The sequence below is a fragment of the Prunus avium genome, chromosome 7, assembly GCF_965620075.1.
Source record: "Prunus avium chromosome 7, drPruAviu1.hap1.1, whole genome shotgun sequence".
NCBI classification, from domain to species: Eukaryota; Viridiplantae; Streptophyta; class Magnoliopsida; order Rosales; family Rosaceae; genus Prunus; species Prunus avium.
Window position 1 is genome coordinate 31079248 of NC_142290.1, and position 27138 is coordinate 31106385.

The following is a 27138-nucleotide window of genomic DNA, read 5'->3' on the forward strand; positions in this document are numbered from 1 at the left end:
TTATCACTCTCAAAAATACTGCCAGAAAAATCGCTATTATGGGGAAAGAGTTTTGTTTTACATGCGAGAGATGTTCCTTTGGGTAACTTGACAAAAAACCATGTCCCGTTTGGGCCGATGAGTGTTGCTGTGATTCTGTGAACAGAAGGAAAAAGCTTCCCTTTGACAACGTAATTTAAAAGGATAAGAAGTTGAAGAAGAAGAATAGGAAGAGGTTGTTGGGTTTGTTTGGGTTTATATTTTTAAATTTTTTGTTTGATTTATAGTTTTTCTTGAATTAATAATTAAAAGGTATTTTAGGAATAATGGTGGGTAGAAAGATAAGATTGTATTTTTTGAAATTTACATGATGGGTGGAAAAATATGACAATGGATTGGAAATAGCAGCACTCTTTTATTATATTCTTTTGATAATTTACGTATTTTATTACTATTATTATTCTGCATATCCGATGCTATATTAAGTATTGGCTAAATAATCCACCAAGCCCACCAACCCTTCTTTTTAGGGTAACATGGTAACATGATATTGTGCATATATAAATTTAAATCGCTCGACCAAAAGTTTCAATAATCGAGTCCTGCTTTGCTCAAGAGTAAAAAATGGGAAACGTTCGCTTCATCTCCACCACTACAGTTCAACCCACAACCCACAGAGATGAGTTTACTCGTAGAATTGAGTTAACTCCATGGGATCTGCAACTCCTCCTGGTAGATCAAGTCCAAAAGGGCCTTCTTTTCCACAAACCTTCTTCCACTTATGAGAATGAAGACCTAAAGAACGGTTTGGTCGAACACCTAAAGTCCTCTCTCTCCCTCACATTGGATATCTTTTATCCCCTTGCTGGCCGTCTTACCATCACTGAACATGAAGACGACAACAGCTCCTCTTTCCCCGTCGACTGCAATGGCGCCGGAGCAGGGTTTGTCCATGCAGTTGCCGATGGTGTCACGGTGGCCGATATCCTCGACCCAGTTCTGGTCCCTGATGACATTGTCTACAGCCTCTTTACCATGAACGGGGTTTTGAACTACGAAAGCGTGTCGAATCCCTTGCTCGCAGTGCAAGTAACTGAGCTGGTTGATGGCATTTTCATAGGTTGCACAATGAACCACTGTGTTATTGATGGGTCAATATTCTGGCGTTTCTTCAATACTTGGTCTGAAATCTCTCGAGATCACGGTTTTGGTAAGATTTCTCAACCTCCTCTCATTTTCGGCCGCGAGTTTCTTGATAGCATCATCGATCTCCCAGTTCGTATTCCCTTCTTCCACAATCAGATCCCTGACAAATTTCTACCACCGGGGCCCCTTCAACAAAGAATGTTCCATTTTCCAAAGGAATGTTCCATTTTCCAAAGGAAAAACTTGCACAACTCAAAGCCAAAGCCAATGCCGAGATGGGCACCACCAAAATCTCATCCCTTCAAGCACTCTTGGCTCATCTCTGGGTTTCCATAACCCGCAACAAACGTCTCAGCCCTGATCAGGAGACCAAGTACCTCTTATTGGTAGGCCTGAGGCAAAGATTTCAGCCATTACCTGAAGAATACTTTGGAAATGCGGTTCTATTCGGCACGGTGACGTCCACTGTAGGTGATTTGCTCAAGCAGGGACTAGGCTGGGCGGCTCTGGAGATGAACAAAATGATCGCTTCCAAGACAGAACAAGAAGTTCGAAAGTATTTGGAGGAATGGGTAAAGAGTCCCAAACTGAACACAAAGGGTACCTTGTCAGTCAACTCATTGGCCACTGGAAGCTCACCGCGGTTCAATGTGTTTGGCAATGACTTTGGCTGGGAAAGGCCTCTGGCCGTAAGAAGTGGTGCTGGGAACAAGTTTGACGGGAAGTTGACGGTGTTTCCTGGGGCTGAAGATGGAAGTATTGATTTTGAAGCTTGCCTTTCGTCTCAAACACTGCAAGCTTTGGCACAGGACGCTAAGTTTATGGACAGTGTGGCTTAGAGAGAAAATTAGGGACTCCAATAACCTATTAGTGAATTAATAATAAAGTTTCCACGTCTTTGACTGATTTGTATGGTTTCTAATTGTGCTCATGTTTTATCTGCTATTCCATTCAAATCCCCTATAGTTTAGATTAGTTCTCTTGTTTTATTAAATAGTTTGTGTTAAAAAAGTAAATATGATTAAGAAAAGCCAGTGTTTGCAACAAGGTAAGTGCAAAAGAGCATTCACTTACTTGCATGTTTGAATTCCAGCAACACTTTGTAGTCTGTCGGTTATAATTCCAATGACAGTTCCTTTCTAACTTAGACAAAAAAGAAAAAGCTAGAGCCCCACATGAATAAATTATCTCCCAACCAATCCTCCACAGTCCACTCAGACAATTGAGAATGGTTGTACCCTTTCATCATCCTGACATTAGTCAGTCTCCACTCACCGCACCTACTCTTCAAAGAGACGATCCTTGTTTGGTACGAAGAGAGCACATTCCTGATCTGATGTTAGACAGTAATAATAATATAAATAAAATACATTATTGATGTGATGAGGCCAAATAATTTATTTATAAATTTTTAAAAGAAAAAATTAGGTTTGGATCCTATTGCATGTTTGTTTTTGGGATAAATTTTATACGGTTTGGTTCGGCCCATCTCTTCAATCGCCATCAGCATCGCAACAACCTTGTCGATGTTGAATCTCTCCATCTAAAATGAAGTCATATATCATCGCTTGAATATTTTTTACCTCATATTGGGAACAGTTTGAAATAATTGAAAATAGCAGTGGCCCCTTTATCACCAACTCTTCAATCAGATATTTGTTAAAGTAATGAAAAAGTAATAATAATTTTATTATATAAAGAAAATCACGTTATACATGCCTGCACTGTGATGTAGCTATTTATCACCATAAGATTCACCATCAAGGCTTAAACATTTAAACACTGTGCTGTCCAAATTGGGGAAACATGACTCAGATTCGGCATATCTTCACAAGTACTCAGATTCGGCATAAAATTCGGTTAACTCCATGTGATCTGCAGCTCATCCAAATCTATTACAACCAAAAGGGACTTCTCTTCCACAAACCAGCAGATCAAGAACAGAGCAACAACTTGGTACAACACCTAAAAGCCTCCCTTTCCCGCACCTTGAACATCTTCTACCCACTTGCTTGAAAGCTTTCCTCTAGGACTCCATTAATGAGCTCAATCAAGCTTGGAAATCACATAAGGTAGAAGAGAGTTCGAGAGAGATATTTGATATTGAAGGAATGGTTTTCATTATCTTCCAAAGTAACAATATCAGCTTATATATACACGTAGATCAGTTCAGCTTTAATTAACACTAACCAGCTGATTAAGTTAACAAACTGCTAACTAACTAGTAATCGTAACTAACACGCCAGCTCACAGCTCACAATATACAACTAACAGCACATGGACATAAGAGCTTTAATCAGGTGGTCTGAGGTGTAGGCTAACATCCCCCCGCAAGCTAATGCTAGGGGAACTCAGCATTAGGTTGTCACGAAGATAAGAGAATTGAGAAGTGTGTAAGCCCTTAGTAAAGATATCCGCAAGTTGATTGTTGTTTGGAATATGAGATACCACCATATCACCACAAGTGACACGTTCACGAATAAAGTGAAAGTCAATTTCAATATGCTTCGTGCGTGCATGAAAGATAGGGTTACAAGCAAGAGCAAGAGCTGAAATGTTATCACACCAAAGAATAGGGGGGTCGATCAAGAAACAAGTGAAGATCATAGAGAAATTGTCGAAGCCAGGACATCTCAGCCGCAGTAATCGCAAGAGCCCGATATTCTGCTTCTGTAGAAGAACGAGACACGGTGCTTTGTTTCTTGGCACACCAAGAGATGGGATTATTGCCCAGAAAAACAACATAACCAATCGTGGAACGCCAATCATTCACATCACCGGCCCAGTCAGCATTAGAATAAGCCTAAAGATGAACATCACCAGAAGTGAAATGAATCCCATGAGTGAGGGTACCAGCAAGATAACGTAGAACACGCTTCACAGCAGCAAAATGGAGCTCAATCGAAGTGTGCATAAACTGACAGAGAGTGTTTACCGCAAAAGCAATATCAGGTATGCTGAAAGTTAGATATTGAAGCCCTCCCACTAGACTTCGATAAAGGGTAGGATCCGAGAGAGGAACTGTTGGGAAAATGGCTCACCTAAGGATACAAGGTTGGTTTTGGCGCTGAAAGGAAGATTTTGAATCTGCCTAAAAGCGACCGGTCGCTAGGCATTTGCGACCGGTCGTTTTGAAGCAGATTCGAAGTCTGGAGCAACATCAACGAGCGACCGGTCGCCAGTTCTTTGCGACCGGTCGCAGGAAGCTAGCGACCGGTCGCTTAGCATTTGCGACCGGTCGTTTAGAAGCAGATTCAAGGTCTGGAGGAAAAACCAAAAGCGACCGGTCGCCAGTTCCTGGCGACCGGTCGTCCCAATCGTGCTGTGACGATTTCTTACGCGTTTTCAACAGTGTTTTCAATGGCTATCGCTTTCCACAAGATTTCAGAGGCTTAGTGGGTCACTTCTGAGTTAAATGAACGTTGACTACCTGCTGGATAGTTGGGAGAGCACTCATGGCTAATTGGTTATCTTATTTCAAAGATATCACTCTCTATTTTCTGGTGTAAGTGGGAGGTGGCTGAGTTGGATTCTATTTACCTACTTGATCTGACATTTAGTCTAAGTGGTGACTAAAGGGAAGAACGTGGAGGACAAGCTGATATCTTATCTCTTGTCTATTGGCTTGTGTAGGAAATGTGGTGAAGTAAGATAACACAAGAGGAGAAAACAAGTTGAATAATTGTAAGTGGAAGAAGCTGGTATTCCAAGTTGAGTTAGAGCTGAAGTTTTAGTGGTGTGTTCAGAAAAACTAAGGGGAGAGCAAGAGAGTTCTCTAAGTGTATCAAGGTGTTGAGCAAGGGTGTGAGAGAAACAGATTGTGAGGGTAGTGTTCTAAGGGGGTTTCCTTTGTAAACCAAAGTTGTAACCTATCTTCATTAGTTAAATTTCTCAAGGTGATCACCAAAGAGGATGTAGGCAATTTGCTGAACCTCTATAAACACTTGTGTCATTTGTGCTTGGTTAATTTCTGTGTGTGTGTGTAAGACTCATCCATCATTGAGTTCTTTGTCCAAAGTCCATCAACAACAAGATCTTAAAAGGGCAGTGAGTTAGTCATTAATTCTCAACAAGTGGTATCAGAGCTGTGTTTGGCAGCTGGAGCTAGTTCTTCTCTTGGAGTGCTAGTGTGTTGAAGATGGCAAGTGACATGGAAGCTGAGAGTGGTAGCAGTTCACAGCATATGAAGCCACCACAGGCAGCAAGTATGAAGGTGGAGTTAAAGCCTTTCACAGGGAAGGAGAACTTCACTCTTTGGCAACGAAGGATGAAGTCAGCTCTTACACAACAACAGCTCCATGTAGTGTTGGTTGGCAAGGAGAAGAAGCCAGCAAGCATGACGGATGATGAGTGGGGAGTTCTTGACGAGTTAGCCAGAGGAGCTATCGAAAACTATCTCTCCGATGAGGTGCTCATCAACGTGATAAAGGATACAGCGAAGCAAACATGGGAGAAGCTCGAAGAGATGTTTGCAGGGAAATCGTTGTCCAACAAACTCTTCCTCAAGGAAGAACTCCTGAATCTTAAGATGGAGGAGGGAGGAAATCTAATGGAACATCTAAGTAGTTTCAATAGATGTGTTGCTGACTTGCAGAGAATGGATGTGAATTATAGTCCGGAGGATAAGGCTCTCATGTTGTTGACATCCTTACCTTCGTCCTATAAACACTTCCGAACCACTCTTATGTTCGGAAAAGTTACTCTTGATTTTGAGCCTGTGGTGCAAGACATCATGACACACCATAGGATGACTCAACGTTCGGGAGAAAACTCTCAAGGTGAAGGTCTAGTTGCAAAGACCGGAGAGAGAGGTCGTTCAAAGAGGCGTGAAGGCAAGAAAGGCAATAGAGGAAGGTCCAAATCCAAGGCGAAAGATGGTTGTTTCGAGTGTGCGTCAAAGGAGCATTGGAAAAAGAATTGCCCCATATGGAAGGAGAAGAAGAACAAAGGGAAGAATGCAGCAAACACAGCGGAGGATGTCACGGAAAGTGATGGTGAGCTTTTGTGTGTTAATAGCAATGTTAAAACAAATGCATTGGCTAATTCTTCAAGGTGTTCCTCTTCCGATTGGATTTTGGATTCCGGATGCTCATATCATATGTGCTCAAACAAGGAGTGGTTTGACACGTATGAGAAAGAAGATAGCAGTGAAGTGATGATGGGGGATGGCTCAATGTGTAGAGTCAAAGGAACCGGTACAATCAAGGTAAAGATGCATGATGGGGCTGTTAGGACGCTTGGAATGGTAAGGCACATTCCAAAGTTGCGTAAGAATCTCATTTCCCTTGGAACTCTTGATAAGAATGGTTATTCATTCAAAGCAAATGGAGGGAAACTCATAGTCTCAAAAGGTTCACTTGTGATTATGAAGGGTGAGATTCAACCTAATTGTCTATATAGGTTGTGTGGTACAACAATCATAGGTGGAGCAGCTGTATCTACAAGCAAGGACTCGGAAGATGAAACTCAGCTTTGGCATTTGAGGCTAGGGCACATGAGTGAGAGGGGCATGCAGGAACTACACAACAGAAAATTGTTGAAAGGTGTTCAAAGTTGCAAGCTTGAGTTCTGCAGATTTTGTACCATGGGAAAGCAATCAAAAATAGCTTTCAAGCAGCGAAACAAAGAGGAAGAAAGCACGGGTGTGCTAGATTATATTCACACGGATGTATGGGGGCCATCACCGGTTAAATCGAAGGGTGGAGCTCGCTATTTTGTGACTTTCTTGGATGATTTTTCCAGGAAGGTTTGGGTCTACTTCATGAAGGAGAAATCTGAGGTCTTCACCAAATTCAAAGAGTGGAAGGCGGAAGTAGAGAACCTAACCGGAAGAAAGATCAAGATCCTAAAGAGTGACAATGGTGGTGAATATAAGGACAGCAAGTTCCTTGAGTTTTGCAAAAGTGAAGGCATTAAGAGGCACTTTACCGTGAAGAAGACACCCCAACAAAATGGAGCTGCGGAGAGGATGAACCGAACTCTCATGGAGCGTGAGAGATGTATGAGAATTCATGCAGGGTTGCCCGAATCTTTTTGGGCAGAAACGGTTAACCACGCTGCCTATTTGGTTAACCGATCGCCTTCAAGAAATCTTGAGTTCAAGTGTGCAGAGGAGGTATGGTCTAAAAGGTCAATCGATTATTCGAATCTTAAGGTGTTTGGGTGCAGTGCATATGCACTTATTCCTAGTGATGAAAGATCCAAGTTGAAGCCAAAGTCTCTTGAATGTATTTTCATTGGATTTGAGAGTGGTGTGAAGGGCTACAAGCTGTGGGATCCAGTGAACCACAAGAAGATACTCAGCAGAAATGTTGTGTTTGATGAGAAGACCATACCTATGAACAAAGTCAAGAATTCAGAGGCAAAGGAGGATGTTGTTGAGAAAGAAACAACCTTTGAAGTTCCACTCAAGAAGGTGTCAAGAAAGACTACTCAGAAACAGCCAACTGAAGACGTTCAGGAGGAGGTGGAGTCCGACATTGAAGAGGAAGAAGCTGGGCAGCATCAACAACACACTCAAGAAGAAGAAGAGGCTCAAGAACAGGTGGAGCCATCATCTATAGCTCGGTCCAGGCCCAAGAGAACCATCAAACCACCTCAAAGGTTTGGATGGGAGATGGATGCAGTTCACTATGCCCTAAATGCTAGTGAAGAAGAACCAACCACGTTCCAAGAAGCTGTTGAGAACAAGGAACGGGAAAGTTGGATGGAAGCTATGATGCAAGAGATGGAATCTCTACACCAAAACTCAGTTTGGGAGTTAGTTCCTAAACCCAAAGGTCGCAAGGTTATTGGCTGCAAATGGGTGTTTAGGAAGAAAGAAGAAATGCATGAGAAGGGTGCCACCTTATTCAAAGCTCGGTTGGTGGCAAAAGGATTCTTGCAAAAGGAGGGAGTTGATTATGATGAAATCTTCTCTCCGGTGGTGAAACATACTTCTATACGACTACTACTCTCCATAGTAGCACAAGAGGACATGGAGGTGGAGCAAATGGATGTGAAGACTGCTTTCCTTCATGGTGAATTGGAGGAAGACATCTACATGAGCCAACCTCAAGGGTTCATTGAAGCAGGGAAGGAAAATCTGGTTTGCAGGTTGAAGAAGTCTTTGTATGGACTGAAGCAATCTCCAAGGCAGTGGAACAAGTGCTTCGATTCTTACATGATGAAGATTGGGTATAGAAGATGTGAATCTGATTGTTGTGTGTACTCTCATGCATTCAAGGATGGTAACTTCATCCTTTTGCTTCTTTATGTTGATGACATGCTAATTGCATGTAAGGACATGTCAAAAATCCAGAATTTGAAGACATTACTTGGAAGGGAGTTTGACATGAAGGATCTTGGTGCTGCACAAAAGATCCTAGGAATGGAGATAAGGAGAGACAGAAAGGAAGGCAAGTTGTGGCTGTCACAAAGCAAGTATATTTCCAAGGTACTTGAAAGGTTTAATATGATGGATTGCAAACCGGTGTCTACTCCTTTGGCGGAGCATTTTAAGTTAAGTGCAAAAGAATGTCCTTCTACGAATGTGGAGAAGGAGGAAATGAGTAAAGTTCCATATGCAAGCTTGGTAGGGTGTCTCATGTATGCAATGGTGTGCACACGCCCCGACTTAGCCCAAGCCGTTAGTGTGGTGTCAAGGTATATGGCGAATCCTGGAAGGCAACATTGGACAGCAGCAAAATGGATTCTCAGGTACTTGAAGGGCACCAAAAGGCTTGGGATATTGTTTGAAAGACAACAAGGAAAGGCATGTGTGTCGGGGTATGTAGATTCTGATTATGCAGGAGATCTAGACAAGAGGAGATCCACCACAGGATATGTCTTCACTTGTGGTGGAGGACCGATTAGTTGGAGAGCAGTGTTACAATCGGTTAGTGCCTTGTCTACTACGGAAGCGGAGTATATGGCTTTAACGGAAGCTTCAAAAGAAGCGGTATGGCTGAAGAGATTGGCAAAGGAATTCGGGATAGCTCAAGACTTGGTGGTGATTCTAAGTGACAGTCAAAGTGCTATTTGCTTAGTGAAGAATCAAGTGTTCCATGGGAGGTCCAAACACATTGATGTGAGATACCACCGGATAAGGGATTGGGTGAATGATGGAGACATCACAATAATGAAGGTTCATACAAATGAGAACGCTTCAGATTGCCTAACAAAGCCAGTCACAACAGCTAAGTTCAAGCATTGTTTGAGCTTGCTCAATCTTGTTACATGCTAAAGATTGAGGTGGAGTTCTTGAGAGTTATTAGGACGATTCTCAAGACATTACAGATGTCCTAGAAGGCAATGATGTCCACAAGGAGTATTAGGCTCGCCATGGTGGAGATTGTTGGGAAAATGGCTCACCTAAGGATACAAGGTTGGTTTTGGCGCTGAAAGGAAGATTTTGAATCTGCCTAAAAGCGACCGGTCGCTAGGCATTTGCGACCGGTCGTTTTGAAGCAGATTCGAAGTCTGGAGCAACATCAACGAGCGACCGGTCGCCAGTTCTTTGCGACCGGTCGCAGGAAGCTAGCGACCGGTCGCTTAGCATTTGCGACCGGTCGTTTAGAAGCAGATTCAAGGTCTGGAGGAAAAACCAAAAGCGACCGGTCGCCAGTTCCTGGCGACCGGTCGTCCCAATCGTGCTGTGACGATTTCTTACGCGTTTTCAACAGTGTTTTCAATGGCTATCGCTTTCCACAAGATTTCATAGGCTTAGTGGGTCACTTCTGAGTTAAATGAACGTTGACTACCTGCTGGATAGTTGGGAGAGCACTCATGGCTAATTGGTTATCTTATTTCAAAGATATCACTCTCTATTTTCTGGTGTAAGTGGGAGGTGGCTGAGTTGGATTCTATTTACCTACTTGATCTGACATTTAGTCTAAGTGGTGACTAAAGGGAAGAACGTGGAGGACAAGCTGATATCTTATCTCTTGTCTATTGGCTTGTGTAGGAAATGGGGTGAAGTAAGATAACACAAGAGGAGAAAACAAGTTGAATAATTGTAAGTGGAAGAAGCTGGTATTCCAAGTTGAGTTAGAGCTGAAGTTTTAGTGGTGTGTTCAGAAAAACTAAGGGGAGAGCAAGAGAGTTCTCTAAGTGTATCAAGGTGTTGAGCAAGGGTGTGAGAGAAACAGATTGTGAGGGTAGTGTTCTAAGGGGGTTTCCTTTGTAAACCAAAGTTGTAACCTATCTTCATTAGTTAAATTTCTCAAGGTGATCACCAAAGAGGATGTAGGCAATTTGCTGAACCTCTATAAACACTTGTGTCATTTGTGCTTGGTTAATTTCTGTGTGTGTGTGTAAGACTCATCCATCATTGAGTTCTTTGTCCAAAGTCCATCAACAACAAGATCTTAAAAGGGCAGTGAGTTAGTCATTAATTCTCAACAGGAACACCATCAAACTTGAGTAATTTTGTAGTAGGTAAGCAAGGAGTAGGACATGGCTTGCAATGTGTCATGCCAGCTTTAGCTAGAAGATCAATAGCATATTTAGATTTATTCACGTGAATACCAGCAGAAGTATATTGCACCTGAAGACCCAAAAAATAGGTTAATTTGCCAAGGTCCTTCATATCAAACTCACGACCAAGAGCTATAATAGTTTGTTGAATTAGAAGCATATTGTTCCCAGTCAAAATAATATCATCTACGTATAAAAGAAGGATGATAAGATCACTGCCAGATGCTCAAACAAACAAGGATGTATCTGCTAAGGACTGAACAAACCCCAATGTGAGAAGATGAGTGGTGAATCGTTCATTCCAGGCTCGAGGAGCCTATTTGAGACCATATATAGATTTCAACAAGCAACAAACATGGTGTGGCTGTGTGGAATCTGTAAAACCCGGTTGCTGTTGCATGTAAACTTCTTCATGAAGAATGCCATGAAGAAAAACATTCTTAACATCCAGTTGCTTAATAGTCCAATGAAATTGAGCAGCTAAAGCAAGTACCAAGCAAACAGTAGAATGCTTGACAATAGGGTTGAATGTTTCATCATAGTCTAAACCAACCTTCTGATGAAATCCCTTAGCAACAAGCCGAGCCTTGTGGCAAGAAACGGATCCATCAGCATTCCTTTTCAACTTAAATACCCATTTACAGCCAACTACATTCATAGAGGGTTGATAAGGTACTAGATTCCAAGTCTTCTGTTTCTCAAGAGCTTGAAACTCTTCAACCATGGCCTGAGTCCATTCAGGAATCTTTGCTGCCTAAGAAAAAGTATGAGGCTCCGTCAAAGAAGAAGAAGCACATGATGTCTTGGCAGCTAAGAAACCCTTACGAGGTTTAAGTATACCAGACTTGGAACGAGTCTGCATAGGGTGAACATTAGGAGCTGGCTTAGAGAGATCAACAACAAGATCCACAAATGATGATGCTGATGCAGTATATGAAGATCCTGGAGACTGTGAAGATTGTTCTTCTGGAATTTGATATTGTACATGCTCAATAGAACCAGGAGATCGAGAAGATTGTGCACCCTGAAGCTAATCATGTACATGCTATAGGAGAAGAGCTAATAGTGTCCCTGGAATGTGGTACTGGACTGTGTAGAGAAACAGGGGATACTTGTGAGTCATCAAGTCGAGATGGAAACTGAGATACTATAGGTCGAGATGAAAGAGCTCAATCAAGCTTGGGAATCACAGAAGGTAGAAGAGAGTTCGAGATAGATATTTGATATTGAAGGAATGGTTTTCATTATCTTCCAAAGTAACAGTATCAGCTTATATATACACGTAGATCAGTTTAGCTTTAATTAACACTAACCAGCTGATTAACTTAACAAACTGCTAACTAACTAGTAATCGTAACTAACACGCCAGCTCACAGCTCATAACATGCAACTAACAGCACATGTACATAAGAGTTTTAATCAGGTGGTCTGAGGTGTAGGCTAACATTGCTGGCCTCCTAGCCCCGATCGAAAATGAAGATAACAACACCACATGTTTTTTCATCAATTGTAATGGTGCCGAAGCCCAATTTGTCCACACAACTGCTGACTATGTCAAAGTGGCCAATATCCTTGACCCTCTTTGCATTCCTGATGAAATTGTGTACCACATCTTTCCCTTGAATGCAGTTCGGAACTATGAAGGCATTTCGAACCTATTGCTTGCGGCGCAAGTAACTGAACTGGTTGATGGCATCTTTATCAATTGCAGCATAAACCACGCGGTTGTGGATGGTACTTCTTTCTGGCATTTCTTCAATACTTGGTCTGAAATCTCTCGTGCTGGCTCTAATAACATTTCTCAACCTCCTCCCTTTTTTGGTCGCTAATTTCTTGACAGCGTAATTGATCTCCCAGTTCAGTTACCCTTCTCCTATGGTGAAATTACAAGGAAGCTTGTTATGAGGTCTTCAGAGTCATTACAAAGGGTACTCTTTCATTTTTCAAAACAAAATGGTAGCAGAGCTCAAATCCAAGGCTGATGTTGAGATTGGCATCAATAACATCTCATCCCTCCAAGCCCTCATGGCTTATCTATGGAGGGCTACAACCCGTAGTAGACATCTCAACCCTGATCAAGAGGTTATTTATCGGGTTATGGTGGGATTGAGGCAAAGATTGAAGCCACCATTGCCAAAAGAATACCTCAGGAATGCGGTTAAAGTGGTTCTCGTCAAGTCCACTGCTGGAGAGCTTCTACATCATGGACTAGGCTGGGCGGCTTTACAAATAAACAAACAGATTGCTTCCCTGACAGCTGAAGAAGCGAGGAAGTCCTTGGAGGAATGGGTGAAAAGCCCAATATTTCTTTCAAATATAAGTAATATTTCAACAAGTTCTGCATTGCTTATAGGAAGCTCGCCGCGGTTTAATGTGTTTGGGGAATGATTTTGGGTGGGGGAGGCCGCTTGCTGTGTGAAGCGGAGCGGCAGACAAAACAAATGGGAGGCTAACAGTGTTTCCTAGGGTTGAAGAAGGAACTATTGATGTTGAAGCTTGCCTTTTTCCAAAGGCTCTACAAGCTATGAAGGACGACAAAGAATTTATGGAGGTTGTGCTCACATCAGGGCCGGTTTAATTTTGGAGGCCCTGGGTAAAAATGAAAATTGAGGCCTTGTGCCGTCACCCAGCCTGCACACCCAAATCTGGAAGGCGACTTGGCACAATACGAGCCCTTTCTACCGGGTTGGGCAAAGTATCCAGGAACTAAGCTTTTTTTATAATAAAACACATGAGTAGCAAGGAAAATGAACAATAAAGAATTACTTCTTACGAAACCAATAAATATATATACAGAGACCTTCCGTTAAGGGATTCTGGGACTTGAAAAATAGATGATTTGAATATAGTTGAAAAAAAATTCGTAGGATACCCTAAAAGGTGTCCCTCAAATATATATATATATATATATATATATATATATATATATATATATAGCTCAGCTCTTTACTCTTAAGAAACCAAGCTCAAACAAATTGAACATGAGTCAACCCGAACTGGATCGAGTCGATTTACAACCCTACTTGTTCATCCATATTTTCTCCTATATATTTCCCTTTATTTCTAAAAAAAAGTGAAAATTAAAAACTGATCCTGAGCCACAAATTGACCCACGTGGCTTCCTAAAGGCCAAGTAAACTAAAACACGCAGAGCACATGTTTATATCCAACTAAATTGGGTCCAAACTGTCTGCCCAACCAGTAATTAAGTTAATTTCATGGGACCTGCGATTTGCTTTGCACATGTGGTGGATAGTGATGGCTTAATTACCGTGTCGCAGAGAACACAAAATGAAATAATTGTCCGAAAATATTATTCTTATAATATTCATGCACGCACGAGAGATATTATGTGATTGTTGCAAGCTGCAAGGGAATTATTAAACACCTCCTTTACTTCCTTTATCTGTATACAAGTTATATGCAACCACCACCGAAGTTCTAAGCACTCAAGTCTGCCCTGTTCAAAGAGAAAAAATAGTTTGTTCTGAATATAATTCAGCACATCTCCTACGATAACCGTCCGACCGACAGGTGATCATAGCGATGAGAAATAGAATTTGGATCTCTCTTTCTTTCTTTTTTTTTACAATAATTTGTGCGCGCAACGCGTATCTGATGTCTGAAATTTTTACGTGTTTGGTTATTATTGAGCCCATGCACAGTGAAAATATGGTGTAGCCTTCTATATAACTTTGTTCCATCATCTTCAATCAATCAGGGAAAAATGACTCAGATCTTGCATATCTCCACAACCACGGTCAGACCAACAACTCAGAACGATCAATTAACAGCTCCTAAAATTGAGTTAACTCCATGGGATCTCAGATTAATCCAATTTGATTACATTCAAAAGGGGATTCTCTTCCACAAATCAGCAGAGACAGAAAACAGCAATGTCAGCTTCGTACAACGCCTAAAAGACTCTCTTTCCCGCACCTTGAACATCTTTTACCCGCTTGCTGGCCGCCTGGTTGTATCTGAAAATGATGAAGATGGCACTGTTTCTATCTCCATCAAGTGTAACGGTGCAGGAGCCGAGTTTGTCCATGCAGTTGCTGACGGCATCAAGGTGGCTGATATCCTTAACCCTTACATTCCTGATCACGTCGTCTTCAACCTCTTTTCCTTAAATGAATTTCGAAACTACGAAGGAGTTTCGAAACCACTTCTATCAGCACAAGTGACTGAGCTTGTTGATGGCATCTTTATTGGTTGCAGCATAAACCACATGGCTGCTGACGGTACCTCTTTCTAGCATTTCTTCAATACTTGGTCTGAAATTTCTCGTCTTGGCAGTTATGATAAAATTTATAAACCTCATCCTGTTTTGGGCCGCCAATTTCATGAAGGGGTGATTGGTCTCCCAATTCACCTACCCTCCTCCTATGTCAATGAAATCAAGAGCAAGCAGCTTATAATTGGACATGGTTCATCTTCAGATTCTTTACAAAGGGTGGTGTTTCATTTTCCCAAAGAAAAAGTTGCACGGCTCAAATCCAAGGCCAATGCTGAGATGGGCACCATTGACAGTAACATTAGCATCTCATCCCTTCAAGCATTCATGGCTCATCTTTGGCGGGCGATAACACGCGGCAGACATCTGAACCCAGATCAAGAGGTTGCTTATCGCGTTGTGGTGGGACTGAGGCAAAGATTGAACCCACCATTGCCAAAAGAGTACCTCGAGAATGCGCTTCTAGGCGTTATTTTCTGGCGGACCTGTGTAGGCGCAAGGAGGTGCACCTGCACCTCCGGTCGCCGGAAAAGTCCATAACAGCTGCTGGAGTTGCACCTCTGCTCAAACCAGAGACGCACGGAACCTGTTCGACGAAATGCGCAAGAGACTTGGTGCTGCGCTGCTGTCTTCTGGGCGCTGCGCGCGCAGCGCTTCTATTTTTTTTTAATGAAGCCTGGCCAAAACGACGTCGTTTTGGACCAGGGTTTTTTTCTTTTTTTTAATTTAAAAAAATTGAAACAACTGGGCCATTTCGTGGGCTTCTATAGGGTTTTAGTTGGGTATTTATAATTCCTTACTGAATTGGGTTTTTTTAATTCTTCACTTAATTGGGTTTCTGTATTCAAATTAAAATCCAATTAAGTTTTCTTTATTTAATTGGATTTTGGGAATTCCTTAGTTAAGTGAGATTGAGAATTCTCTTTATAAAGGACCAATTTAACATCACCCAATTTCATCAAAGTGTGTATGCATCACAAGAATCCTACGTTTTTCTTTTCCTTCTTGAGTACACCAATCCAAAGTAAGTCAGATGCATATATATTTTTTCTTGAGCAAACGCTTAATTCTTTTTTATTTATTTATCTTTTTTAAATAATTTTTGTTTTCTTATTTAGCTATCTCTGTATTAGTAAGATCAATAGCAAACTCGAGGAGGAAGAGGCTACGTGACACGCTATTTGAGGTCTAATTAATTTTTATTTATTTATTTAATTGATAATTTGATATTGATTTGTTTATTTAATTGATAAATTATATTCAATTAGTCATAGTTATAGATATAAAACCCTTATTTTGTTTTAATTGTACAGTTATGGAACGGTACTTTAAAAGAAAGAGTTTAAATCCTCCTTCAAATAATCCGTCTTTTTTTTTTTTAGCTCTTAGCTTTTAAACATTGCACCTCCGCCGAAAAATTCATGGGTCCGCCGCTCTGCAGGGGAGTTGCTAGAACATGGGCTAAGCTCGGCGGCTTCCCAAATAAGCAAGACAATTGCTTCCCTGACAGCTGAAGAAGCGAGGAAGTACATGGAGGATTGGGTAAAAGCTCCTACATTTCTTTCAAATATGCTGACGGAACCAACAAATGTGGAATTGGTCACAGGAAGCTCGCCGCGGTTTTTTTTTTTTTTTGGTCGAAATCTGATCTCAATAAAGAAACCCAGAAAGGAAAGATTACAAAACAAGTCACAGAAGCCGGGTAGAAGCAGCTAGACCTCAAGACAAGGCTAGAACCAAGCTTCTCACCCAGACCAGTTCAAAACTAAACAAAAACAAAATACATAAGATAACATAAAACAAGGAAATCAGAAATGCCGCACCACCCATTACAAATCCGCATTGTCCCAAGCGCAAGACCAAACCCACCGTAGAAGAACCCGTAACCAAAGGAAAATGGTGATGGATACGCCACCACAGTTACAAAGAACGCTACCATAATCCTATAAATAAGTGTCATATGCACTTTAAACGCATCCTCAACTACATTAGTATCATCGATGAGAGACACTAGAATAATCGAGGAGCATGGCATGGTGGTGAAGACCAGACGCCGAGACGAAGCCGCATAAGATCGGTGGAGAAAAAGCATGCCGATTAGAAGTAAAATTACAAACATAAAACCAAAATAGCCGAAGCCACCGTCAAGTAGACAGATACAAAACATAGAGGGGCATATTGAGCAGACAAGCACCATAAGATAGAGTATTGTCATGGAAATGCCCAGACCATGACAATTCCAGGATAAATGTATCATGGACCCCGCGTGGCTGTTGAAGGCCAGCCACCGCAACCTGTAAGCTCATCCTTACTAACACCACTTTCCTCAATTTTTAATGGAGCACATAAGGACCCTATGAAAGAGTCAACAGAAGCCAACCCAAAAAGATTGAGCTCACATCCAAGCCATGAAGGCCACATCAGGCCACAAAGGGCCACAAAAAGGTAGGAATTGATCATCACCTGATCCAGAAAATGTTTGAGGATGCCCCAACAAAGAACTCAAGGGCCGATTGCTACACCGATAAGATGAGTCGGCGTCACCAGTCTGGGTATCGCAAGGCGTTACTGGGAAAAAGCGTCGCAGTATGTCGGCAACACAGGGTGTTGGTGGGGTGATGGATCTGTGAGTTTGGGCTGCTGAGGTCGGAGTGGCGGTGGGGAAGGGGAGAGATTTTCTTAGGTCTCTGAGTGGGTTGCGAAAAGGAGATGGGGGAGGTGGGTGACTTTGTAGTTGTCGGATCTGGTCCTGGGTTTGGGGGAGAAGAGAGACAGCAGTAGATGTGAGAGGGAGGGCAGCTGAGAGAGGAGGGGGGGGGTGTTTGGCGAATTTGGGGGTCCAATGTGCATGGTAATGATTTTGGATGGGGAAGGCCGGTTGCTGTGCGAAGCGGAATTCCAGAGAGAAAGCTTGGGAAGCTAACAGTGTTTCCTGGGCCAGAAGATGGAAGTATTGATTTTGAAGCTTGCCTTTTGACTGAGACTCTTCGAGCTATGGCCGACGATGCAGAATTCATGGAGGCTGTGCTCACCTGAAGTGCCCTGCTTTTGAAATTGGCTTGCAAATTGAAGTTTGTCAGTGTGCTTAATTTTAAGGTTGGTGAATTTTACCTTGCACATGTCCATTAAAGATGTATGTTATTTGAAATCCCTCATCTTAATAAATAGAAACTTCACCACTCCCAGATCATAATCAAACTTAACCGTCAAATTGCACATGTCCATTTGTCATTGCATTACAAGTCGCCATAAGAAATTGAGACTAGCTATAGTATATGGTTGTATTGGGATAATTATAATTACTAGCTGCACGAGAATGAGATTACCAAGTAGCTGTTACTCAAGTGGTATGTAAGAAGAGGTTCCAAGTACGAATTCCTGCTCCCCTCGAGATAAAATAAAATATAAAAAAGCCTCGGGTTCGGTGAGCATCTTCTTGTTGCTCACAAAATTGCTAGCACACCAAATACAAACATATAGCAAATCCTTACAACAAACCAAAGGAAAGAATAATTTGCTTTTGCTGCAAAAAGAATCAACTGTATCAAAATTATCTCCCCTTGCTGATCAGACAAGGAATCCTTGTCTCCAACTGTGCGGCTACCCACCAAATATCCATCTCTTCCAATATAAAGCTAGTGAAGTGTGTTTGGAAATTTAATAATATAATAGTTTATATTATAATATTTAATTTTATTATTGAATGAAAAATCTTAGGTTGCGTTGTAGTTATTGTAACCAAGCCATTGCAAGTGTTGGTCGTCATTTGAACAAGCCACCGTTTGGTATTTTCATAAAATACCATATAACTATGATAAGAAGTTGCATATGTTGGAAACAGCCACGATGGTTTGTTTTAAGAATGATGTTTAGGTTTTATATAAACCCAACAGGTTCCTCCTTGTAGATAAGTTCTTACCCGTGGAAAAACAGAGTATTCCCCAGTGCTCTAGTTTTGCTGTTGTGATCAATTATGAGTCTAGTCTTGAGAGTGCAAATATATAATTGGTTCGTCAAAGTCTTAAATTGAAGTGCTTTAATTTAGGATTATCAATTGTTGAATCCTGGGAGATAGATACCTATAGAACTGCGAGCACAAGGATAGAGGCGAAATCTGTCTTTAGGACATTGCAATTCTTGTAATGCACCACAAGGCACAAATTTTACCAAGCCAACAAAGTGTCCAAGGGCAGCTCACAGAAAGTAGACATAGATCAAGTCCGGGAATACTCGAACTGCAACAAGAAGTACCTCGACCAGAATAATGTGATTTAGAGTCTAGACCAAGAAACTGAACTTCTTTCATCTTTCTTATGTTTGTTTTAAGTTTTGCTGTATATCTTTTCTTTTTCTGTTCTACTATTTTATGTTAAAGAAATAGCCATGCTTACCTTGTTATATCATCCATCTTAAGCGAAGCCACCGTCCTATACTTAAATAAATTAATTACATATAATATTCGATTTTCTGTGTTTGTTTATTGTTTGTTGACCAGAATTGGGTAGCCAACTACACTATATTCAAAAACCACCAAGAGCCTTTCAACAGTGTGGGAGGCAATCAATCCGGGCAAAATGACTCAGATTCGGCATATCTCCACAAACACCATCCGACCAACAAATCATCATGATCAGCTAAATCATAGAATTGAGTTAACTCCATGGGATTTCCGACTAATCCAACTTGACTATATCCAAAAGGGGCTTCTCTTTCAAAAACCAGCAGAGTTAGAACAGAGCAACAGCTTGATACAACACCTACAAGCCACTCTTTCCCAAACCTTGAACATCTTCTACCCGCTTGCCGGCCGCCTAGCCGTGATCGAAAATGAAGATAACTCCACTTGTTTTTACATCAACTGTAATGGCAATGGAGCCTTGTTTGTTCATGCAGCTGCTGACGGTGTCAAAGTGGTTGATATCCTTGACTCCGTTTATGTTCCAGATGACATTGTCAACAACCTTTTTTCTATGAAGGAGGCTTGGAACTACGAAGGCATTACGAAACCATTGCTTGCAGCACAAGTGACCGAGCTTGTTGATGGCATCTTTATTGGTTGCAGCATAAACCACATGGCTGCTGCTGACGGTACCTCTTTCTGGCATTTCTTCAATACTTGGTCTGAAATTTCTCGTCTTGGCAGTTATGATAAAATTTATAAACCTCATCCTGTTTTGGGCCGCCAATTTCATGAAGGGGTGATTGATCTCCCAATTCACCTACCCTCCTCCTATGTCAATGAAATCAAGAGCAAGCAGCTTATAATTGGACATGATTCATCTTCAGATTCTTTACAAAGGGTATTGTTTCATTTTCCCAAAGAAAAAGTTGCACGGCTCAAATCCAAGGCCAATGCTGAGATGGGCACCATTGACAGTAACATTAGCATCTCATCCCTTCAAGCACTCATGGCTCATCTTTGGAGAGCGATAACACGCGGCAGACATCTGAACCCAGATCAAGAGGTTGCTTATCGTGTTGCGGTGGGACTGAGGCAAAGATTGAACCCACCATTGCCAAAAGAGTACCTCGGGAATGCGCTTCTAGGCGTTATTGTCAAGTGCACTGCAGGGGAGCTGCTAGAACATGGGCTAGGCTGGGCGGCTTCCCAAATAAGCAAGACAATTGCTTCCCTGACAGCTGAAGAAGCGAGGAAGTACATGGAGGATTGGGTAAAAGCTCCTACATTTCTTTCAAATATGCTGACGGAACCAACAAATGTGGAATTGGTCACAGGAAGCTCGCCGCGGTTCAATGTGTATGGTAATGATTTTGGATGGGGAAGGCCGGTTGCTGTGCGAAGCGGAATTCCAGAGAGAAAGCTTGGGAAGCTAACGGTGTTTCCTGGGCCAGAAGATGGAAGTATTGATTTTGAAGCTTGTCTTTTGACTGAGACTCTTCGAGCTATGGCCGACGATGCAGAATTCATGGAGGCTGTGCTCACATGAAGTGCCCTGCTTGTGAAATTGGCTTGCAAATTAAAGTTTGTCAGTGTGCTTAATTTTAAGGTTGGTGAATTTTACTTTGCACATGTCCATTGAGATGTATGTTGCTTGAAATCCCTCATCTTAATAAGTAGAAACTTCACCACTCTCGGATCATAATCAAACTTAACCGTCAAATTCTCATTCATACTAACAAACTGGTGTCCTTCGAATTAAGGGAATTTTTTTTTCAAAAAGTTAAATGAGATTACCAAGTAGCTGTTACTCAAGTGGTATGTAAGAAGAGGTTCCAAGTACGAATTCCTGCTCCCCTTGAGATAAAATCAAATATAAAAAAGCCTAATCTCATGAGATTCGGGTTCGGTGAGCATCGCAACGGTGCAGGTAAGGTTAGGTGGTGGGATGCAGTGAGCTGATCTGTTTGGGACTTGAGGTGAATTAAATCAACATTATTTTTTTCAATGCATTCAGATTCAGTGATGCAGCACATCATTTGGGACCATGCCCCAGTAGTTAATAGATTATCTCGCTGGTTTATATCTTTTTGTTTACTACTGTTAATTATATTATTATTATGTTTTTTTAAAAAAAAACACCCATGCTTATCATGGCCTATTAAAAAAAACACCCAGCCTACTTAAAATAAATTATGTGCGTATCTGCTATTGATTTTATGCGTTCGTTTATGTGTATCTGCTATTGATTTTATGGGTTGAGCCATGAGCCAGTTTAAGTATAATGGAAATGCCATAGCCTTTTATAATGAGTACCACATTCCATCACAATCACCAAAGCTTCAACATTTTACAATCTGGGAGAAATGAATCAGATTCGGCGTATCTCGACGTGCACCATCCGACCAACAAGCCATAAAGATCAGCTACCAGCTCAGAGAATTGAGCTAACTCCATGGGACCTGCGGCTCATCCAACTTGATTACATCCAAAAGGGACTTCTCTTCCACAAACCAGCGGAGAAAGAAGCAAACCAGAGTTTGATACAACACCTAAAAGCCTCTCTTTCCCACACCTTGAACATCTTCTACCCACTTGCCGGCCGCCTAGCCGTGACTGAAAACGAAGATAACACCACTTGTTTTTCCATTAACTGTAATGGAGATGGAGCCTTGTTCGTCCATGCAGCTGCCGATCGTGTCGAAGTGTCTGATATCCTAGACTCTCTTTATGTCCCTGCTGACATTGTCTGTAATCTCTTTTCCCTCAATGAGGTCCCGAACTTCGAAGGCATTTCCAAACCATTGCTTGCAGTACAAGTGACTGAGCTATTTGATGGCTTCTTTATTGGTTGCAGCATAAACCACATGGTTGTGGACGGTACCTCTTTTTGGCATTTCTTTAACACTTGGTCTGAAATTTCTCGTATTGGCTTTGATAAAATTTCTCAACCTTGCCCTATTTTTGGCCGTCGTGAGTATCATGACCTCTTGATTGATCTCCCAATTCACCTACCCATGTCCTACGATGAAATCAAACGTAAGCATCTTATAATCGGACCGTCCTCCTATTCGTTACAAACTGTAGTATTTCATTTTCCCAAAGAAAAACTAGCAGAGCTCAAAGCAAAGGCCAATGCTGAAATGGTCAACAATAACATCTCAACTCTTCAAGCACTCATGGCTCATCTTTGGCGAGCCACAACGCGTTGCAGACATCTCAATCCAAATCAAGAGGTTACTTATCTAATTGCGGTAGGATTGAGGCAAAAGTTGAAGCCACCATTGCCAAAAGAATACTTTGGAAATGGGGTCCTAGGCGTTAATGTAAAATCCAGTGCAAGTGAGCTGCTACACCATGGACTAGGCTGGGCCGCTTCGCAAATAAACAAAACAATCGCTTCCCTGACAGCTGAAGAAGCGAGGAAGTACTTGCAGGGTTGGGAAAAAACCCCTACATTTCTTCCAAAGTTCAGCGATCCAAAAATGGTGGGATTGCTCACAGGAAGTTCGCCGAGGTTCAATGTGTATGGCAATGATTTCGGGTGGGGGAGACCGGTTGCGGTGCGAAGCGGAGCTGCCAACAACATGGATGGGAAGTTGACTGTGTTTCCTGGGGCTGAAGAAGGCAGTGTAGATTTTGAAGCTTGCCTTTTGCCTGAGACTATACAAGCTATATTGGACGATGCAGAGTTCATGGAGGCTGCAGCGCTGGGATGATTAAACTCTTTGCAAGTTTTTCAATTTGCGTAACCCAAAACAATAATGTTTGTCTTTGCATGTTATCAGTCTTACCGAAATCTCCAATTACCTTGATTTTTGCAAGGGTATAATGGTTATTTTACGCCTATTTTACTAAATTATAAAAACCAAGCAATGAAATAGATGCATAATGAGCACAAGGATCCCGAGCCTCTATATTTAGCATCGGTGTATTTACACGCATTTACAAGAATGTCAACCACTAGATTAATCTAATGAATTTTCATCAATCCACATCAGCATAATTGTATTAGACTAAAAATCACTAGTTGCACCTTAAAACTTACAATTTTACCATTTCTTTCATAATTAAATCATTTTCTCCACCAACATCATTTAACTGTCCCATTAATTTACCATCATGAACCCTAATTTTCTTTAACAAAATTAAAACCGTAGGACCAATCTTAACACCTAAGTTAAACCAAATAGAACATTTGTGATTTTAGGAAGAAAAAATAAAGTGAAGTATCCTGCCATCTAAACAATTAATTAATAGTGCACATGCATGCATAACCTATTTTAGACAAATTTCTATTGTCACAACTTAAATAATTTTTGTTTTTGTTTTTTATACGAGCGCTATTGAAGGAGGGAGAATCGAACTAGGAGTTACAAACCCCTTGCTGTTAAATAAATTATCTAAGTATCTGATTTTGGTATTTTATCTGTTTATTTATTAGAAATGGCCCAGTTGACCGTGGACTACTAAAGGACCTGGCCTATAATTACTAGGGTATATAACAAATTTTGAGTTTAATTGATAAAAACACAAAATGACATATCGTTCTCCTGAACCTATAATCCAAGGAAGTTGTGGTTACCCATTTTTAGATCTACTCTAAGGTTTGAGACAAAATTAGTTTAAAAATAAATATGTCATCTTTTCTTTTCTTTTCTTTTTTTAACTTTAATTGTATAATATATATAGCAAAAAGAAGAGAATGGTGAAACATTCAAAATTTCAGAAAATGCCTTTGGTTAATGAAAAAATTAAGAATTGAAATTATTAATTATTAGAATAATATGGTAAATTCACACTTTTTCATTTTTTTTAAAATTAAAAATTAAAAAAAAATCAGATAATGTGTTTTATTTTTATGGAACACAACTACCCATTATCCTTTTTAATTCTAGAAAGAAAAAAAAACTAATTGCTCGTGTGTGCCAACTTAAAAAACTAATTGCTCGTGTGGAAGATACTAAGGCACTGCTAACCCAGATCACTGGGGATGGTTTTACCCATATCCGCCGGGTTGCAAATGGAGCGGCTCATCGTCTGGCGCGTTATGCTTCCCATATTGGAACTATGGCTACTTGGTTTGAAGAACCGCCAGATCTTCTAGTTGATATCCTATATGAGGAGTGTAACTTGTAGTTTTTTACGGCCATGCTCCTAGGGGGACGGGGGGGGACTCTATCGGAGGCAAGGTTCCTTCTCCCGCTTGCGGTCGAGGAGGTAGGCTACTTCGTAGCTGATGACCACTACGCTTCATTTGGTGTAGAGTACTCGCCTAATCCTCTAGGGTTTGAGCCTGATTTTTGTACTTGTTACCCCTTTTTTCCTATTCAATAAAACACTATCGCCCTTGTGTTTCAAAAAAAAAAAAACTAAAAGTAAACAACAACAAAAATCACTCCAACCAAAACATGTTTCTCCCTCAGAAAACCAAGAACAGGTTTGTGCCACTGCCATCATTGCTCAAAGCTGAAGAGAACACCACCGTACAGCTAGCACCTGCCCACACGACCAGCCATGATTCCTGTCTTAATGGGCGTGATTCTGGGAAGTCAGTTCCCCAATTATTACCAAATCACAACTGATTGCTCAATTACTTATTCTTTTTTATTCACATACCATTTGTATACCTTTACTTTAGCTTAGCATCAATTACTTACTGTAAATATCATTGTATTGGTCAACGACCATGCAATTATATAATCAACCAGCGGGTTCTTCTTATCTTTTCTTGCCTATTTGCTCTATTTTCTTCCTCAACCTAAGTTCCTTTTTCTATATAGCATAATGAGCAGACTCAATTCATCACACGTGGCTCATTATCATATGGGAAACCACCTCTTTTGCCGACACCCGTTGCTTACTGGATTTGAAGTTATTTATCAATTTTGTAATAAGCAAGGACATGTTGCACGCATTTGTCCTGAACGTGTGGGAATTATGCATATACAACATAAGCTACAAATGCCAACCCCAATGAGAATACAAGTTGGTGTTTAGATTCTGGGGCTACCCACCACATGACAGCAAACCTCTCTGCTCTTCCATATGCTTAGTCATATACAGGTATAGACACGATAATTGTTAGTAATGGCAACCATTTTGGCTATCACACATAATGGGAACACTAATCTATCCACTACACATAAGTCTTTAGACCTTAATGAAGTCTTATGTGTTCCTACCATAAGAAAGAATTTTATTAGAATTCATCGATTTTGTCGAGATAATGATTTGTTTCGTTGAAATGAATGTTAATGGTTTTTGTGTAAAGGACAACAAGACGGAGAAGGTACTCTTTACTGGCAGTAGTTCTGGTAGATTATATCATATCAATGCAATGCCAAATGTTACCAACAAGATCGTATTTTATGGGAAAAGGACGACACAGGACGTGTGACATACTCGCCTTGGACACCCTTCTCACCCAATTTTTCGAACTCTTTTGAATAAACTGTTGAAATTGGCTCAAATATTATGTTGTTTACTATCTTTGTTGCGTTGCATGTCATCCACTTGGAGAAAGGAAGAGATTGGTTCTTTCCTTTCTCATGCATTTGCCGAAAGCTACCAAAGGAAGAGAAAAATGGGAAGCCACAATTGTTGAATGTTAGTGGCCAATGATATTGCATGGATTAATTATGTCTTTAGTGGGAGACAAAGCATGGTACAATGATGAAGGATTTTCTTCATTCTTTGGCTGACCATAACGTGGGTTTGGTATATGGACATTAATTATAAAGTGGGTTGGCAGATGGTCATTAATTAAAGGTGGCTAGTTGGCTTTTGGAAAGTTTGAATGGCTACAAAAGAGAAGCAAGCAACGGGTGAGGTGTGTGGGCATTTGTGCCTCACCATTTGGGTGCCGTGTGCAACATGTGAGAGAGAGAGATGAAGGAGCTGCTGCTCCTCTTTGTTGTGGCTGCACATTTGAAGACGTCTGCTTGTCTGATCAGTGAGAGAAAAATCCATTTCTCTACTGGTCTTTGGGTGTGGCACTATTTGTTCTCTCTTTTAGTATCGGTGTGTGAGTGACTTGGGTGTATTTGGGATTTGGGTTGTGAGAGTTAAATTCTGTAATTCCTAGGGTAGGTGAGAGGGTTAATCTCCTTTGGTTGTAATCTCTTTTGGGATACTAGTGGAATTTCTCGCTGTCTTCGAACTGGATGTAGGCTACACACGGGCCGAACCAGTATAAATCCTTGTGTCGTTTGGATTTCTGTATTTCATAGTTTGCTCTTGTTGTTTCAATGGTTTCATATCAACCACCACAGTGCAATCCGCTTCCGCTGCGCACAACATAAACACCATTTACCCCTTAATGGTACTGTTACTTCTAATAAGGTCTGTCATGTTTGTCCTATGGGAAAGTCTTGTGAACTTCCATTTCAATACAGCACATGCTTTGCATCCATTTGAGACTTACTACATCTTGACTTGTAGGGACCACCACCAATTGCCTCCAATTTTGGTTACCGATATTACTTGTCCATTGTTGATGATATAACACTCAATTCGTATGGTTCTATTCACTTGTAAAAAAATATGATTGGTTTATTATGTTTGTTACATTTAAATGAATGATGGGCTACAAATTGATGGTGGTGGAGAATTCACAAGTTGGGTCTTCATGAATTTTCTACATGATCATGGCATAACTCACCAAATTTCTTGTCCATACACACTTCAACAAAACAATGTTATAGAGCGAAAACATAGGCATATTGTTGAAATGGGACTATGTATGCCGGCTCAGTCTCATCTTTCAAAAGGGTTTTAGTTGGAAGCCTTTTCTACTGCAGTTTTTCTTATTAATAGACTGCCCTCTTCCCCACTTGGACACATCTCACCATATTGGTTTATTGCCGAAGGGGATTGGTTTAAGTAAAAGTAAGGGCCCGTTTGATATCCTATTCAAAAA

At 41.0% G+C, this 27138-nt stretch overlaps 5 pseudogenes across 1 annotated transcript; all 5 read left to right on the forward strand.

Moving 5' to 3' along the window:
• The first annotated feature begins 538 nt into the window (after window positions 1–538).
• Window positions 539–2172, forward strand: LOC110765878 (putative acetyltransferase At3g50280 pseudogene; annotated as a pseudogene).
• A 759-nt stretch (window positions 2173–2931) lies between these two features.
• Window positions 2932–13159, forward strand: LOC110765997 (putative acetyltransferase At3g50280 pseudogene; annotated as a pseudogene).
• A 1149-nt stretch (window positions 13160–14308) lies between these two features.
• Window positions 14309–15647, forward strand: LOC148293325 (putative acetyltransferase At3g50280 pseudogene; annotated as a pseudogene).
• A 1980-nt stretch (window positions 15648–17627) lies between these two features.
• LOC110766004 (putative acetyltransferase At3g50280 pseudogene) lies at window positions 17628–20849 on the forward strand (annotated as a pseudogene). Its single transcript, XR_015825659.1, has 2 exons — window positions 17628–17914; window positions 19314–20849. The product of XR_015825659.1 is annotated as a putative acetyltransferase At3g50280 pseudogene (transcript).
• Window positions 20850–21012: 163 nt separating this feature from the next.
• On the forward strand, window positions 21013–22958 carry LOC110766251 (putative acetyltransferase At3g50280 pseudogene; annotated as a pseudogene).
• Window positions 22959–27138: the final 4180 nt, after the last annotated feature.